Consider the following 19,231-nt stretch of genomic DNA (forward strand, 5'->3'; position numbering starts at 1 on the left):
TCAAGGCCAACTCTTAGAAACTTTCTGTCTTTACAGTAAATTTCATATACTCTTTTCTCAGTTAAAAAGCTAGATAAACTTTAATGAAATACATAAATCTTAAGAGCATACAGTATCATATTAAGAAAAACTAATCTTGGAATATGAGAAAATGCATATTAAACAAACTTGAAAAGAGCAACCAACTAGTTAAGTTAATGTTAAGATATTACATTAATGAACTTCTTCAGCTCATTTCTGGACAGTCTGTATATGATACTATGCAACATTATTGTAGAATACTTGTATGCCTATCCGTTGAACATGGATAATTTTTTTTTCAGTTATAAAACAAATTACCCAGTTTCTTTTTTTTTTCTTTTTTTATTAGTTTCAGGTGCACAAGACAAAGCAAAACTTAGACGTTTATCATTTATATCCCTCACACTGTGTGAACCCCCCTCCCCCCATCCACTATCCCTCTGTACGTTCCCCAAATTAATTTTCAAAACCCCGTGGCCATCTTGTGGTTACTGACTGTTTTCTAATCCGCTCACCTTCCCCCTTACCCCCACCCCCCGCCCATCTAGCAACCCTCAGTTTTTCCTCCATGTTTCCAAAACTATCTCTGATTAGTTCGTTCACTTATTCTTTTCTTTAGATTCCACATATAAGTGAGATCATATGGTATTTGTCTTTCTCTGTCTGACTTATTTCACTTTACATAATGTTCTCTAGGTCCATCCATGTTGTTGCAAATGGTAAGATTTCTTTCTTCTTTATGGCTGCGTAATATTCCATTGTATAAATGTACCACAGTTTCTTAATCCAGTCATCTACCCATGGGCATTTCGGTTGTTTCCAGGTCTTGGCTATTGTGTATAGTGCTGCAATAAACATAGGAGTGCATAAAGATTTTTGAATTGGAGTTTTGGATTTCTCCGGATAGATACCTAGGAGTGGGATTGCTGGATCATAAGGTAGTTCCATTTTCAAATTTTTGAGATACCTCCAAACTGTTTTCCATAGTGGCTGCACCAATCTGCATTCCCACCAACAGTGCACCAGCGTTCCCTTTTCTCCGCATCCACGCCAGCACTTGTTGTTTGTTGATTTATTGATGATAGCCATCCTGACTGGGGTGAGGTGGTATCTCATTGTGGTTTTTATTTGCATTTCTCTAATGGTTAGTGAGGTTGAACATTTCTTCATATGTCTGTTTGCCATCTGTGTGTCCTTTTTAGAAAAATGTCTCTTCATGTCCTCTGCCCATTTTTTAATTGGGTTGTTTGTTGTTTTGGAGTTGAGTTGAGTGAGTTTTTTATAAATTTGTGATATTAACCCCTTATCAGATATATCATTGGCAAATATCTTTTCCCAATCAGTAGGATCCCTTTTTGTTTTATCGATGGTTTCCTTCGCTGTGAAAAAAGCTTTTTAGTTTGATGTAATCCCACATGTTTATTTTTTCTCTTACTTCCCTCGCACGAGGGGATATATCAGTAAAAATCTTACTCCGGGTAATGTCTGTGAAGTTTCTTCCTATATTTTCTTCTAGGAATTTTATGGTTTCAGATCTTACCTTTAAATCTTTAAGCCATTTTGAATTTATTTTTGTATGTAGTGTAAGGAGGTGATCCAGCTTCATCTTTTTGCATGTGTCTGTCCAAGTTTCCCAGCACCATTTATTGAATAGACTGTCTTTACCCCACCGTACATTCTTGCTTCCATTGTCATAGATTAAATGGCCATATAGGCATGGATTTATTTCTGGACTCTCTATTCTGTTCCATTGATCTATGGGTCTGTTTTTATGCCAGTACCATGCTGTTTTGATTACTGTAGGCCTTGTAGTATAATTTGAAGTCAGGTATTGTTATACCTCCCACTTTGTTCTTATTTCTCAAGATTGTTGAAGATATCCGGGGTCTTTTGTTATCCCATATAAATTTTAGGATTATATGTTCTATTTCTGTGAAAAATGTCGTTGGTAGTTTGATAGGAATTGCGTTGAATATATATATTGCCTTAGGCAGTATGGACATTTTAACTATATTAATTCTTCCTATCCATGAACATGGTATGTGTTTCCATCTATTTGTATCTTCTTTCATTTCTTTCTTCAGTGTCTTATAATTTTCTGAGTACAGATCTTTTACTTCTTTGGTTAAATTTATTCCCAGGTATTTTATAGTCTTTGTAGCAATTGTAAATGGAATTGCTTTTTTAATTACTCCTTCTGATGTTTTATTATTGGTATATACAAATGCAACTGATTTCTGAATATTAATTTTGTATCCTGCTACTTTACTAAATTCATCTATCAGCTCTAATAGTTTCTTGGTGGAGTCTTTAGGGTTCTCTAAATATAGTATCATATCAGCTACATATAATGACAGTTTTACTTCCTCCTTACCGATTTGGATGCCTTTTATTTCTTTTTCTTGTCTGATTGCTGTGGCTAGAACCTCCAGCACTATGTTGAATAGAAGTGGAGAAAGTGGGCAGCCTTGCCTTATTCCTGATTTTAAGGGGAATGGTATGATGTTAGCTGTGGGTCTATCATATATGGCCTTTATTATGTTGAGATATGATCCCTCTATTCCCACTTTCTTAAGGGTTTTTATCATGAATGGCTGCTGAATTTTATCAAATGCTTTTTCTGCGTCAATTGATATGATCATGTGATTTTTATTTTTCATTTTGTTAATGTGGTGTATCACATTAATTGATTTGCGGATGTTGAACCACCCTTGCATACCAGGGATGAATCCCACTTGATCATGTTGTATAATCTTTTTAATATATTGCTGGATTCTGTTTGCTAGTATTTTGTTGAGGATTTTTGTATCTATGTTCATTAGCGATATCGGCCTGTAGTTTTCTTTTTTTTGTGGTGTCTTTGTCTGATTTTGGGATCAGGGTGATAGTGGCTTCGTAAAAAGTGTTTGGGAGTCTTCCCTCCCTCTGGATTTTTTGGAAGAGTTTGAGGAGAATAGGTGACAATTTTTTTTTGAACGTTCTGTAAAATTCACCTGTAAAGCCATCTGGTCCAGGGCTTTTGTTTGTTGGGAGATTGTTGATTACTGATTCAATTTCCTTGGTGGTAATCAGTCTATTCAGGTTTTCTCTCTCCTCTTGAGTTAGCCTTGGAAGGTTGTATGCATCTAGGAAATTGTCCATTTCTTCCAGGTTGTCAAATTTGTTGGCATACAGTTGCTCATAGTAATTTCTTAGGATTTTTTGTATCTCTGTGGTGTCTGTTGTCACTTCTCCTCTTTCATTACTGATTTTATTAATTTGGGTCCTCTGTCTCTTTTTTTTAATGAGTCTGGCTAAAGGTTTGTCAATTTTGTTTATCTTCTCTAAGAACCAACTCTTGGATTCATTGATCTTTTGTATTGTTTTTCTGGTTTCTATTTCATTTATTTCCGCTCTGATCTTTATTATCCCCTTCCTTGTACTCCCTTTGGGCTTATTTTGTTGTTCTTTTTCCAGATCCCTTAAGTGTGAAGATAAGCTGTTGATTAGTGATGTTTCTTGTTTCTTTAGGTAGGCCTGCAGTGCTATGAACTTCCCTCTTAGGACTGCTTTCACGGCATCCCATAGATTTTGGGTCGTTGTATTTTCATTTTCGTTTGTCTCGAGATATCTTTTGATTTCTTCCTTGATCTCCTGTTTGACCCATTCATTATTTAGTAACATATTATTCAGCCTCCATGAATTTGTGTGTCTTCCAGTTTTTTCCCCTGTAGTTCATTTCTAATTTCAAAGCACTGTGGTCAGAGAAGACAATTGGTATGATTTCAATTTTCTTAAATTTATCAAGACTTGCTTTGTGGCCTAACATATGGTCTATCTTGGAGAATGTTCCATGTGCGTTTGAGAAGAACATGTATTCTGCAGCATTGGTGTGGAATGCTCTGAAAATATCGATTAAATCCAAGTAGTCCAATGTATCATTTAAGGCTGTTGTTTCCGTATTGATTTTCTGTCTGGAAGACCTGTTCCTTGTTGTCAGAGGTGTGTTGAAGGCCCCTACTATGATAGTGTTACTGTTGATCTCTGTCTTTATGTCAGCCAATATCTATTTTATGTATTTAGGTGCTCCTATGTTGGGTGCATAAATGTTTACTAGGGTTATGTCCTCTTGTCGAATTGATCCCTTTATTATTATATAGTGCCCATCTTTGCCTTTTAATATTTTCTTCCTTTTAAAGTCTATTTTGTCAGAAATAAGTATTGCAACTCCAGCTTTTTTCTCATTTCCATTTGCATGGACTATCTTACTCCAACCCTTCACTTTCAGCCTGTGTGTGTCTTTTTATCTGAGGTGAGTCTCTTGTATACAGCATATACAAGGGCCTTGCTTTCTTATCCACTCAGCCACCCTATGTCTCTTTCAGAACAAAGCAAATCACCAAGCACAACAACAACAAGGAAAAAATCAAATACATTCACATGTAAAAAACAATCGACAACCCCCACTCGACACAGGCAAAGATGTCAGAGATATAAAGACAAATCAAAACAGAACAAAAAGCAGTGCCAGTCGTGGCTTAAGCCCACCAAGTAATCTTCAGGTTGTTCTCTGCTGTAGCACAGAGTCCCCTGCGTATTGTGCAGGTAGAGCCGGTCACCTGGTGCCCAGAGTGACGTTGGGACTGCAGCTTTAGATGCGTGGGGCTGAGGGGTCTGGACGGTAGTTTTTACAAAGCCAGTGCAGTTTCTGCCCTTGCCTGCACATATGCACACTGAGTAGCACCACCAGCCCTGCGTCCAGTTCTCCTGAGCCTTAGGGCACCTCTTTCCTTTGTGTGTGTGTGTGTGTGTGTGTGTGTGTGTGTGTGTGTGTGTGTGGTGGGCGGGAAATTTCTCAGCTGCTGAAAGCTGGGAGCTGCGTCTGCAGCTTACTGCTGATCCCTGGGAGTGCCTCCGCCGATATAATTGCCCCTCCGTAGGCAGGCCAGAAAGGGTGGGGTCTGGGGATGGAAGGAAGGGTCCTCTCTTTCCCAGCCCAGCTGTGTCACACCCTTCCCGCAGGCCAGAAAAGGTGGTGGCTGGGGACGAGGAGTTCCCTCTCTCCTAGGCCAGCAAAAACCACACTCCTCCCAGCCTCCTCCCTGGGCCAGAGCCGTCTGCCAGTCTTCCCAGAGCCCGAGCGCCAAGGCTCCTCTGTAATCTGACACTGCTCCTCAGATCAGGGGCCAGTTCAAGTCTCTGGAAGGGCGGGGGTAGGATTGGAAGAGCGGGGGAGGGGCCCAGGTATGGAGTTTGTGTCCTTTGTCTGGACTAAGGCTTAACTGGAGGTATCAGCTGAAGTTATTGCCTCAAATGCTGGATACACTGCCCCCGTGGCAGGAGAGGTCCGCTGTGGGATGCAGGGCAAAGAGCCCACCTCCTGGCTTCCGCTCTCTCCTCCGTCCTGGGATCTCCTGCGTATCTGTAGCCGTGGGTGTGGGCTGGATTTTCACCGGCACAGGTGCAGGGCAGATTTCCACAACCCGAGGGTGGGGGCCGAATATCTACAGCCACAGGTACGAGGCCGAGTCCCCACAGCCACAGGCGTGGACCGCGATTCCACCCTACGTCCCCACCGCCGCAGGTTCGGCGCGTCTCCACTCCGCTCCCTTCCTTCTTCCCCTACTCGCCCAATTTTCCCCACCTGCAAGTAATCCCTGCGCAAGTCTCTTCGCTGTTCTGCGTGATGAGCAGAGAGTCCTTTGATGCGTTATAAGCTTCCTGTTTCTGATAAGATCCGACGGAGAACTCAAAAAGTGCGCCCCGCTGCCACCATTCCTATGACGTCACCAGTAACATTCTTAATTATTCCATGGCAACCTGTTTAGATTTTGAGGTCAGAAGTATTTTTTTTCTAGATAAGGAAAAATACAGACACTGTATATATATGAAGAGCGATATCCATTTTTTTACTTCTATAGAGTTAAATTTTCTGTCAAAATTAATTTTTTGTTCTCTGTTCCTATTTTTACTTCCTCATTCTCATTTCTACTTTTGTGATTTGTGCTTCGCCCTTTATTCCCATTATGAAAACAGTTTTGTTGGTTTTTTATGTGTAAAAATACAAATAATATTTAAAAATAAAGAATAACTGAAAATCACCCAAAATTCCATCACCATGAGATGACGCTATTAGCAATTTGGTGGGTTTCCCTTCATAATGTGTTTAGGCATCTGCATGTGTACATACCTGTGTAATACTATATGCAGTCAACGTAAGTTGGATAATATCAGTGTTATTTCAATTTTAGCCACCACCTTTTATTTTTTAAATGTAGTATTTTGTTTTGCTTATTTCTTCTCTTTCACTCTCATTCTGAAACATAAACAAATGTGAATAGGCATGTGTCACACACACACACACACACACACACACACACACACACACACACAGTTTTTAATTGAATTCAATAGCTAGTGATTTAGTCTCCAACATCGTGGTTCTATGTGCTTTAGTTTCTTCAAAGATAGAGTTTTCTGATATCCGTTTTCCTGGATGTTTTTGGTTGGCTTTCAGGAGGGGAGCAGGACACAGCTGCCATTATTCTGACATCTCCAAAGGGAATACCCTTGTATTAGTTCCCTACAGCTGCTGTAACAAATAATCACCAACTTAATGGTTTAAAACAACACAGATATATTATCTTATAGTTTTGGAGATAAAAAACCTGAAACAGGTCTCATGGGGCAAAAATCAAAATGTAGGAGGGTCATGTTTCTTCTAGAGATTCAGGGAAAATTGTTTCCTTGCCCTTCCTAACTTCTAGACATTGCCTGAATTTTTGGCCCATGAATTTTACTCCCATCTTCAAAGCCAGTACTGGAGGTTTCTCCTGCTGCTTCATTCTGACTCTGACCCTCTCTCACAATCACCCTTGAGAGTGGCAGGGTCACAGAGACTCCACCCATAAAAGAGACAGGAATTGTAGCTCACATGCTGTTTCCCCAGAACACTTAAAATATCCCAAGAACTTAACCCAGGAGGACATTGTTTGTCTCCCTCCTTATCAAGCCTCTCAGCTGGTCTCTAAATATCACAGGAGGACAGAAAAGTTCTTTCACTTACAAACCAGTGGGTGCTCTGAGAGTTAAGGGTATTTCCTGTTACCAGAAGGGGATGTTTCTTTTCAGATTGCTAGATCTCTGTTATAATGGAGTCACAGATGCTGCCAGTGCCCCCTATGTATCTCCTCACTTTCCCTCACTGTATACACTGGCACCTTTGTGCTCAGGTCAGGCTGGACATGCCAGGACATCAGCCAGTGAGGAACCCCAGTGCTTGGCCCTCCAGCAGGAAAGCTCTGCGGTGTGTCCACCACTCTGCTTCCAGGTCCCTGCCTCAGGATGGGGAGGCTCTGACTGCCACAGTGACCACTTGCTGATAACATAGACCTCTCTGCTGCTCATTTTTCTCAACAAATGAACACACTGAAGGCCTTTTGGGGACAGGACCTGCCCAGGCGACCCCATGCCTGGAGAGAGAGAAGCCTAGGAGATTTGCCAGCCCTGGGGTCCACTCACTGTAAGTGATGGTCCAGCAGGGGCAGATACTTTCAGAACATTTTCTGCTGTTCTCATTACCCCTCTCTTCCCATAGACACCATTTCCTGCTTTTTTTTTTTAATTAAAGTTTATTGGGGTGACAATTATTAGTAAAGTCACATAGATTTGTACACCTGAAATTTCCTGCTTTTTTAAAGCTACCAGTTTTTGGTAGCTTAAATACCACGCATCATGCTAAAAAAAAAAAAAAGTCACAGATTTTATTGTATCCTTTAATCTGAATAATAAAAAGGGAATATTTCTCCAGTTTAAAGATGTAAGAAAGAGACTCAAAGAAGCGTAGCACTGGAAACTGTAGAATGTCCCTGCGTCATTATAGGAATAGCAGCACACACAACTTGGAGGCCCATTGCCTCAGTGAAGAGTTCTGTGCTTATTCACAGGTTAACATCCTTGGCAAAGTTCAGTGACGACCAGTCTAGTAGAAATCTGTTCCCTGACTCATTTATGAGAATTACGGCTGAAAAGCAAAGGTGCTATCACCCTTATGCCCCTGTCCCCTGGGCCCTCAGATTAGGGGGCTCTGCTGTGACTGTCTGTCTCCCCAATGGGCAAGCAGTCAATGGGAAGAAGCGGAGTCCACCCAGAACCATGCCCTTGCCTCTAGATGACACTCTGGGTACCTGGCATGTACAGGGCTGGTGAGCTCTTTGCAAGCTGGCCAATCTTCCTGTGGGGGGAACGGCCCTTGGTGTGAGCATCCTGACCTCAAAAGGTTGTCATGGCTATTTGTGGGATGTCTGTGGGCAGGGTCTGCACACATGTATGGGCTGGGTTGTCCTGCATGTGCACACAAGACCCCTCAAGGTTCAGGACAGCTGGGTGGGAGGAGCAGGGTGGTGGCCATAGACTGAGGGCCAGGGGCAGCCCTGCCCATACCAATCTGCTCCACCCAGGAATGTGGAGGAGTCTGGGACCTGGGCTTCTGGGCCATTAAGAAGGTATATTTATAAGATAGTAAAATAAGCTAATAGTTAGTTAGCTCAACTTGGGAATTTAAAATATCTAAATCTGCAATAAGTGAATCTCTTTTTGCTTTTGCTTCAGGAGACCCAGAACACCTTAGGGACAGACTGGGAAAGGGGGCTGTGGGGGCACCAACAGCAGGTGAAGGGAGCACATAGATGAGCCCAGGGGTTTCAGAAATCTAGTGCCCCTCCTGCCAAGCTCTGCGTAGGCTGGTTGGGCACTAGGTTGCAGGTGGCAGACCCTGTGGCCTCAGCACTTCTTACCCACTGCTTTATATCCCTGGCTCTGGATTTTCCCTCGGCTTGTGACTCCCCAGTGACTCCAAGGCTTTCTGAGATAGTATTCCTTTGGAAATATCACTGCCAGTAAGAAGACTGGTGCCTTAAGAGGCCAGGGTGATATTTCCCTATGGAAATTAGCTGAAGCTATTTTTCGATGCATAGAAAGTGTATTGCACAGAATGGCACCATTGGAACTAAATGATGAGCTTCACAGGCTGCTTTCAAAGGAATGACTATACCAAATCCATATCTGCAAACCTCAACATGCCAACAGAAGCTGTCAAAATTAATCAATCTTTGTTTCAGCCCATCTGTACTACTACAGTGGTCCCTCTCCATTGGGGGGCTCATTCTGACTTTGTCATTCCTTTTTTAAATGACTACAGTTCACTTGAAAATTTTCTCTCATGGTGGAATTCATCCCAATGTGTTAACAGAGAGCAATGAACCTTCTTCTGCTTATGGCAGGTCTCTTCTGTGTGAGACAAATTTGGGGGGTAACAGTTGATGCATTCCTCCTCAAGATGTTTCATACTGAACTAGTTCTGCCTCATATTAACTCCCTAAAGGAGACAGGGATGAGGTAATGATTCTAATCAGTCTAGCTAAGATTATATCTTCTTGGTTGAACTAAAGTTACAACAATCAACAAAACAGTCACATTTATTTCATAGCCTCATTCCTCATATTTTAGGAATGTTCACTCTGGGGCACATTATGTCAGAGGTTCTCAAATATTAGTGTGCATCAAAATGACTGGGGATGGGGGTGGGGGTCCCTCAAGAAGCAGAGGCCTGGCCTCCATCTCAGACCTAAAAGAACCGACTCAAGCCTTCTGGAGCAGAGGCACCTACCCATCTAATTAGTGCCACAGGTGACTCTGATTGAAGCAGACGTGAACTGTACTGGGGAAATACATTGGGACAGTGGCATCCACGGTGCTTATGTGGCATCCAGAGGAAGGCAGTGGAGGTCAGCTTTGGGGACAAAAATCTGTGTTTTTGAAATCAGGTGAAAGAAAGAAGTTTGCACTAGGTAACAAAGAATTCTTTAGTCAAAAAAGAAAAAAAAAAACACCAAGAACATAGAAGGAAAGACATCGAAAATGTTTAAGTCTAAGTAAATTCATAACATTACTAAAAACAAACTGGAAAAATAAAACAAAATGATTGGACACTGGTGGACAGACTCCAGGAGGCCCCTGGAGTCCTCGCCTCCTGGAGACAGGCCTTCAGTTTTCTGACCACAGAAAATTAATTCTGCCAACAGTCTGAGTGAACTTGGAAGCAGATCCTCTCGCAGCTGAGCCTCCAGGTGAGGCTGCAACCCCAGCGACATGTTGACTGCAGCTGTGAGACCCTGAGCAGAAGATTCACTGCTCGACCATGCTGTAGACTCCTGACCACAGCAACTGTGAATTGTCATAAGCTGCTAATTGTGGTCATTTGTTACCCAAAAATAGATAACTGATGCACCCACCTTTGGAGAATTCTTGACAAATGCCTCCTTAAAAAATAGGTGAATAATAGGACAGAACAAAGCATTTATCCCGCCTTTCTTGGAGGAGCCATACTTCAGGGCAACACAATAGTGAAGCCAATTCGCTTTCCATGAAAATATTGCCTCTAAAAAATGAGATGGGACGTCATCAAAATGGCGGCGTGAGGTGAGCCTCTGTAAAGCTCTCCTGGAATTTACAACTAATCAAACGACAATAATTCCACAAAGGACTCCCTGCACAGCAAACAGGCAAGACGAAGAAGCCCACTACTGAATTCACCTAAATTGGGCAAATCGCGCGAGCAGGGGGAGGAAGCAAGGGACAAGTGCGGAGACCGAGCCAAGCCAAGCGGAAGCAGGATGCAGACCTAGCTCAGTGCGCCCAGCTCCCTGCATCCCGGAACTACCACAGCTGCGGGACAGGGAAGAACTCGGACTGCTAGGGCTCCGCTTATGGCCCACAGGGCTGAGGGGGCAGCATATAACATGGCTGAACCCAACGCTCACGGCGGAGACCTCGGAGAAAAGACTGAGGGAAGAAGGCTGAAAACGGTGGTTTAAGCCCTCACTGCCGAGCAGAGAACAGAAGCCTTAGGCACTGAGAACAGCCGCCCCCTCCCTACCCTCCCAGAGCTCGCCCCACCCCCACCAGCCCAGTGCTAGAAATGGAAAAGTAGCAGTGTCAGATCAAAAGAGCAGAATATTTGCTGTTCTGAGAACTGCAGACAGCTAACAGATTCGCAGCACAACTAGTTCCGGCAAAGGGGAGGGAGCTGTGGAAGCAGGACCAGCTGTGGTGGTGGTCGCCGCCATTGCTCTGGGACATCTCTCACAACTCATCCCGTCCATGGCCCCTCCTCTCTGGGCAGATCCCTGCAGGAGTAAACAGAACTGCTGAAACATACGGGCTCTGAATCTGGTGCAGGAAGAACTTTGAAACTTCAAAAGCTCTCCGAATACCCACACGGATACTGCGCCCTGTGACCAAGGCAAACTATTAACAGAGGAGAAGTCCGTCTTCCAGGAAATCACCCCATTGTGTGAGAAGCTGGAATAGTGCAGAGAAAACAAAGCTCTACCATGTGAGAGAAAAAAACAAGGCTGCAGTTGGAGAGAAAATAAAACATTCTACCAACAAGTACTGGAAAACAAAAGAAAGACCTCTTGCTAACAACCTGTTGCAGAAGCCATTCCTGTAGATGTCTAGGAAGATAAATAATAAATCAGTAATTGCTATGAATAACCAAGGTAACAAGACAGCTCAGAAAGAAAGTGAAAAGTCTCCAGAAAAGTAAATTAAAGATATGGAAATATGTGACTTAAATGACAGAGAATTCAAGATTGCAGTTCTGAAAAAACTCAACGAGATGCAAGAAAACACAGAAAGGCAGTTTAATGAACTCAGAAACACAATCAAAGTAAAACATAAGCATTTTATGAAAGAGATTGAAATTTTAAAAAAGAACCAAATAGAACTTCTGGAGATTGAGAACTCAATAGAAGAAATAAAGAAAGAAATAACCAGCTTAGGTAGTAGAGTTGACCAGATGGAGGAAATAATCAGTGACACCGAAGACAGAAACCTGGAAATTACACAGATGGAAGAAGAAAGAGACTTGAGACTTAAAAGAAATGAAAGCTCTCTACAAGAATTTTCTGACTCCATCAGAAACAGCAATATAATAATAATGGGCATACCAGAAGGAGAAGAAAGAGAGAAGGGAACAGAGAATATATTCAAACAAATTATTGATGAGAACTTCCCAAACTTGTGGACAGAACTGGATCCTTGAATCCAAGAAGGAATAGAACACCTAATTACCTCAATCCCAACAGGTCTTCTCCAAGGCACATTGTATTGAAGCTGTCTAAAATCAACAACAAAGAAAGAATCCTCAAGGCAGCCAGGGAAAAGAAGGCGGTAACCTACAAAGGAAAGCCAATTAGATTATCATCAGATTTTTCAGCAGAAACTCTACAAGCCAGGAGGGAGTGGAACCAAATATTCAAACCATTGAAAGAGAGAAACCATGAGCCAAGAATAAAATATCCAGCAAAGATATCCTTTAGATATGAAGGAGGAATAAAGACCTTTCCAGACATACAGAAGCTGAGGGAATTTTCTAATACACGACCTGCACTACAAGAAATACTAAAGGAGGCTATTCGACCACCATCAACAGGGACAATTTGTGGCAACCAAAACATAAAAAGGGGGAGAGTAAAGGCCTGAACCGGAATATGGGAATGGAGAAAGTAAGCATGCTGAAGAAAATGGAACACTCTAAATATCAAACTTTCTTTTACATAAACTTAAGGGTAACCACTCAAAAAAAAAAAAAAAAAACAAAACAAAAAAAAAAAAAAACAGAACTGAAATATATACTGTGATAAAAGAAGAAACAGAGGGAAACATCATAGAATACCACAACAACAAAAAGGCAAAGAAGCACTGGAGACACAGCCTTACCTGAACTCTAAAGATAGAATGACAGGAAATCCTCACATATTAATAATCACCCTAAATGTAAATGGACTGAACTCATCAATAAAAGGCACAGAGTAGCAGATTGGATCAAAAAAACTAAACCCAACCATATGCTGTCTCCAAGAGACACATCTCAGCTACAAGAACAAGCAAAGACTCAAATTAAAGAGTGGAAATTGACATTCCAAGCAAATGTCACCCAGAGAAAATCAGGTGTAGCCATAATGATATCAGATGAAACAGACTTCAGGGTGAAAAGATAACAAGAGACAAAGATGGACATTTCATAATGGTAAAGGGAACTCTACAACAAGAAGACATAATAGTCATCAATATTTATGCCCCCAATCAGAAAGCACCAAAATATACCAAGCAACTACTAACAGAACTAAATGGAGAAATTGACCAAAACACAATTATACTAGGAGACTTAAATACACCATTCACAACTATGGATAGATCATCCAAACAGAAAATAAATAACGAAATAGCAGCCCTTAATGACAAATTAGATGAAATGGACATAATTGACATATATACAGCACTGCATCCTAAAACATCAGACTATACATTCTCTCTAGTGTACATGGAACATTCTCAAGGATAGACCATATATTGGGACATAAAATCAGCCTCAGCAAATTAAAGAAGACTGAAATTATACCGAGCATATTCTCTGATCACAAGGCTTTGAAATTGGATATCAACTGCAAAAAGAAAGCAGGAAAAAACACAAATACATGGAGATTAAACAACATACTTTTAAAGAACGACTGGGTCAAAGAAGAAATTAGAGGAGAGATCAAAAAATACATAGAAATAAACGACAATGAAAATACATCCTACCAAAATTTTTGGGATGTAACGAACGCACTTTTAAGAGGAAAATTTATATCATTACAGACGTATCTCAAGAAACAAGAAAAATCCCAAATAATTAATCTCATGTTACACCTTAAAGAACTAGAAAAAGAAGAACAAGTGAAACCCAAGGTCAGCAGAAGAAAGGAAATAACAAAAATCAGAGCAGAACTAAATGAAATAGAGAACAAAAAGACAATAGAAAAAATTAATGTGACAACAAGCTGGTTCTTTGAGAAGATTAACAAAATTGACAAACTCTATGGCTAGACTCACTAAGATAAAAAGAGAGAAGACACTAATTAACAAAATCAGAAATGAAAAAGGGGAAGTTATCACAGACACCACAGAAACACAAAGGATCATCCTAGTATACTATGAAGAACTATATGCCACCAAATTCAAAACCTAGAAGAAATAGACAAATTCTTAGAAACATATAACCTTCCAAGGCTGAACATGAAGAACTGGAAAATCTAAACAGACCGATCACCAGTAAGGAAATTGAATCAGTCATCCAAAACCTTTCCAAAAGCAAAAATCCGGGACCAAATGCCTTCACTAGTGAATTCTACCAAACCTTCAAAGAGGATCCAATACCAATCCTGCTCAAACTCTTCCAAAAAATTGAAGAAGAGACAGTACTCCCTAACTCATTTAAGAGGCCAACATTACCCTGATACCAAAACCTGGTAAGGACAGCACAAAAAAAGAAAACTCAGACCAATATCTCTAATGAATACAGATGCAAAAATCCTAAACAAAATTCTAGCAAATCGAATACAACAATGCATTAAAAAGATTACTCATCTCATCCAAGTGGGGTTCATCCCCAGGGCACAAGGATGGTTCAACATCCGCAAATCCATCAATGTGATAAAACACATAAACAAAATAAAAGACAAAAATCATATGATTATATCAATTGATGCAGAAAAAGCATTTGACAAGAAACAACATCCATTTATGATTAAAACACTTAAGAGGCTGTCTTTCTTCCATTGTATGTTTTTAGCTTCTTTCCAAAATTATCTGTCCATATTTATGTGGTTTTATTTCTGGGTTCTCAATTCTATTCCATTGGTCTATGTGTCTGTTTTTCTGCCAATACCATGCTGTTTTGATTATTGTAGCCCTGTAGTACAAGCCAAAGTCAGGAAGTGTGATACCTCCATTATTGTTCTTTTTTCTTAAGATTGCTTTGGCTATTCGGGGTCTTTTGTGGTTCCAAACAAATCTGATGATTTTTTGTTCTATTCTTTAAAAAATGCCATTGGGATTTTGATGGGGATTGCATTAAATCTGTATATTGCTTTGGGTAATATGGCCATTTTAACTATGTTGATTCTTCCAATCCATGAGCACAGAATGTTTTTCCATTTCTTTGTGTCTTCTTCAATTTGTTTGAAAAATGGTGCTGGGAGAATTGGATAGCCACATGCAAAAGAATTAAACTGGACTGCTATCTGTCACCATGTACCAAAATTAATTCAAAATGGATCAAAGACTTAAGCATAAGACCTGACACAATAAACTGCATAGAAGAAAACATAAGTACTAAACTTATGGACCTTGGGTTCAAAGAGCATTTTATGAATTTGACTCCAAAGGCAATGGAAGTAAAAGCTAAAATAAACGAATGGGACTATATGAAACTTAAAAGCTTGTGCACAGCAAAAGAAACCATCGACAAAATAAAGAGACAACCAATTGAATGGGAGAAGATTTTTGCCAACAGTGCCTCCGATAAGGGGCTAGTATCCAAAATATACAAGGAACTCATGAAACTCAACAACAAAAAAACAAACAACCCCATTGGAAAATGGGCAGAGGACCTGGAGAGACATTTCTCCAAAGAGGACATACAAATGGCAAATAGACATATGAAAAAATGCTCAACATCACGAATCATCAGGCAAATGCAAATAAAAACCACAATGAGTTATCACCTCTCCCCAGTCAGAATGGCTATCATCAACAAGACAGATAGTAACAAGTGTTGGAGAAGCTGTGGAGAAAAGGAACCCTCATACACTGTTGGTGGGAATGCAGACTGGTCCAGCTGCTATGGAAGGCAGTGTGGAGGTTCCTCAAAAAATCACAAATAGAATTACCATATGACCCAGCAATCCCTCTCCTGGGTATCTACCCCAAAAATCTGAAAACATTTAGAGATAAAGACACGTGTGCTCCAATGTTCATTGCAGCTTTGTTACGGTGGCCAAGACATGGAAACAACCAAAATGTCCTTCGATAGATGAATGGATAAAGAAGTTGTGGTATATATACACAATGGAATACTATTCGGTGGTAAGAAAAGATGATATAGGAACCTTTGTGACAACATGGATGGATCTTGAGAGTGTAATGCTGAGCGAAACAAGTCAGACAGAAAAAGCAGAGAACCATATGATTTCACTGATATGTGGTATATAAACCAAAAACAACAAAAGAACAAGACAAACAAATGAGAAACAAAAACTCATAGACACAGACAATAGTTTAGTGGTTACCAGAGGGTAAGGGGGGTGGGGGGTGGGAGATGAGGGTAAGGGGGATCAAATATATGGTGATGCAAGGAGAACTGACTCTGGGTGGTGAACACACAATGGTATTTATAAATGATGTAAAACAGAATTGTATACCTGAAATCTATGTAATTTCACTAACAATTGTCACCCCAATAAATTAAAAAAGAAGAATTGAGATGGTAATAATAGAATTAAAATGTTACTATTTTGTTGCCTCTTACTCAAGTAATGACAATGATCATCAATGGCAGCCAAACAAAACAAAGAGAGAGAGAGGTAGACATTCTGGCTCACCTGAGAAAAGTGCCCCCACACCTCTTACAAAGTGGCATTGCAAATAACCAACCAACCGAACAAATCCATTCCTGAAGCAGATCAAGCTTCTACAGCCAATTTGCCAACAATACAGGGAATAGAAGAATATGGCAAAATAAATACTGTGGAGATGCATTCAACAAAATCCAGATGGTAGGAAACTCTACAGGATAAATAATAGTTTCTTTAACCAGTGTGTGGGAGGGAGGGAGTGGAGGGAAGAGAGAGAGAGAGACAGCGAGAGAGAGAGAGAGAGAGAGGAAACAGGGGAACCTACTCCTCAGCCAATTTTGCACTTTAGTTATATCCTTAGACCCCAATTCAAACCATTTGAAAAAGCTGATCATAGCAAAATTAGGGTAATAGAAACTTCATTAGATATTTGATGATAATTGTTATTTTTAATTATGCAAACCTATTGTGCTATATATTTTTAAAGATTCTTTGTCTGTTAGAGATATTTTCTGAAATATTTGCAGGTGAATTATTATCCTGTGTAGGATTTGATTCCAAACAATTGGCTGGGGGACTAGATGGGGTGCAGTTGAAATGTGATTGGCTGTGTAATTCACTTATTGAAGCTGGTTATGAGCACATGGAAGTCATTAGATTATGAATTATTATTATATGATTCCCTTGACTTCTATATGAGATTGAAAATGTCCACAATAAAAAGTTAAAATTGCAAAGAAAATTTGGCAGAGGACTAGAGTTTAAGGGACTAATCATTTATTCCCATGAACACTTTCTCCTACATGTAAATATAGAAATGAGTGGAAAATCAGATTTGCTCTGAAGAAATAAATCTATGTGGCCAAACTGAACTACAACATATTTATTACATGAAATGAGGAGTGACTGAATAATAGCTTTAGTGCGGAATTACGAATTAACTGTGGAAAAGCTTCTCTCTCTGCCCAAACTGCCTATAACTCTTCAGTTTTCTCTTTATTTAATTGTTTTGAGTTTTATAATGGCCTGTTGGATAACAATGTATCTCTGCAAAGTCTCACTTCAGAATGAAGGGAGTTTTTGTTGAAATAAAAAGGTGTTTGGGAAATGCTATGTGTGTTTTGGTTTAGAAGCTGAATGCTGATTCAAATGCCCAATTACTTGTCAGCTTCCAGTGGACAGAAATTATCAGAGACAGCGATGGCCAAGGAGGCAGGCAGTTGTGAGATGAGGTCAGTGCCCTGGGGTAGAAGGTGGAGGGTGGAGGGTGGAGGGTGGAGGGCAGGGAGTGGAAGAAGAATGTAGAATGAGGGTCTCTCTGCTGATTTAGCTCCAGAGCCCATGAGGGGTGGAGGCTGGCCCAGCAAGCCTGTGACCAGCATCAAAATTGTCTGTAGGATAATTTGATTGATACTTTACCCCTCCAGTTTTCTGATCAAACAACTTTTGCTCTGATATGCTCCAGGCCTGCTAAAGTCCACTCTGGATATCAAATTCAGGGACCCAACTCTGTCCTCTAATTTATTCCTGTCCACTGCTCAACCAAGTGACATCCCTGTGGTGCACATTACCTGGCTGGACCCCCAAGCTTGCTCAACTCAGGCACAGCCTATTACACCTTAGTAGCCAAACAAGACTGACTTAAGTTAGGGCAGCCCTAGAGAGGGGAGCCAGGGCACCAGTAAGACCAGTTATGACTACTTTGAACATTTCCTTTTCATGTCTTTTATCTTTATAACAACCCTGGGCAGAGTTCCCTGGTAGTGTCCCATTGACAGATGAAGAGACTGGGTGACATATGTGGGAACCAGGTTCCTATGTCAAGGTCATGTCTGAAGCAGTCCTCCCACCTAGGATTCAGCAAGCGTTTCTGAAATCCAGGCCTTCTCTTCTGCTTCTCCTATGCTGCGTGGTCCATGACTTCTGAAGCAGGAGGCCCAGCAATGTGGGACAGGCAGGCAAGGCCAGGGACAAGCTGAAGTGGCCACCACACTAGTGGAGATGGCTCTGCAAGTATCTTTGCCTGGAACTGCTCTCAAAGATACCCAGCAAGTTCTTCCACAGTAAGAAATTTCAGAGAAAGCTCAGAGGGGCTACTCTGGAGGAAACTGTGGGGGAATGTCTGACCTCCAAGTGCCCTGCACTGTGCTGAGTCCCATAAGGTATAACAATGCCCTGTGAGCAGCCTCACGGAGCAGTCCTGGTAAATTGCTAACTAGGGGGGAAAAGCCCCTACTGGTAGCATTTCCCTCTCTCCATGCTGTAAACACCTCTACCGTGGTGATTTCAATCTGCTAAATGATGTTACTGAGCCTGGAGTAGGGAAGGGATGCAAGTAGCATACATCATACAGTATTTCTACCATTCAGACTTGGTAGGCATAAATAACCTCAAGATCACAGATAGTCATAAAAATAGTCAAAAGGTCATAAATTTTGAGTATTTATTACCTTTGTTTTCACAAAATTTATTTAATTATTGTCATGCAGGACCTCAGCTCCCATTCCCCACACCAGAACGCAGGATATGGTGAGGCCAAAAAGGAACACCAAATGGAGACATAAATAGGGGAGTAATACCACTATATTCTGGCTGGCGGCTGGGTTAGAGACACAGGAAGCAGGAGCCACATGATCCGCAATCCACTTCTCTGCCAACCAACCAACCAACCCCACTTGCCAGCTGTAATCCACGCTTGCTGGCTTAGCCACGGCAGTTATATCAGTGGCTAATGGCTAACCAGTTACAGCTGACGGCCATCTATACCTGAA

This window comes from Rhinolophus sinicus, chromosome 13 (genome assembly GCF_057876585.1).
Source record: "Rhinolophus sinicus isolate RSI-liver-muscle chromosome 13, RSI-T2T, whole genome shotgun sequence".
Lineage (NCBI taxonomy): Eukaryota > Metazoa > Chordata > Mammalia > Chiroptera > Rhinolophidae > Rhinolophus > Rhinolophus sinicus.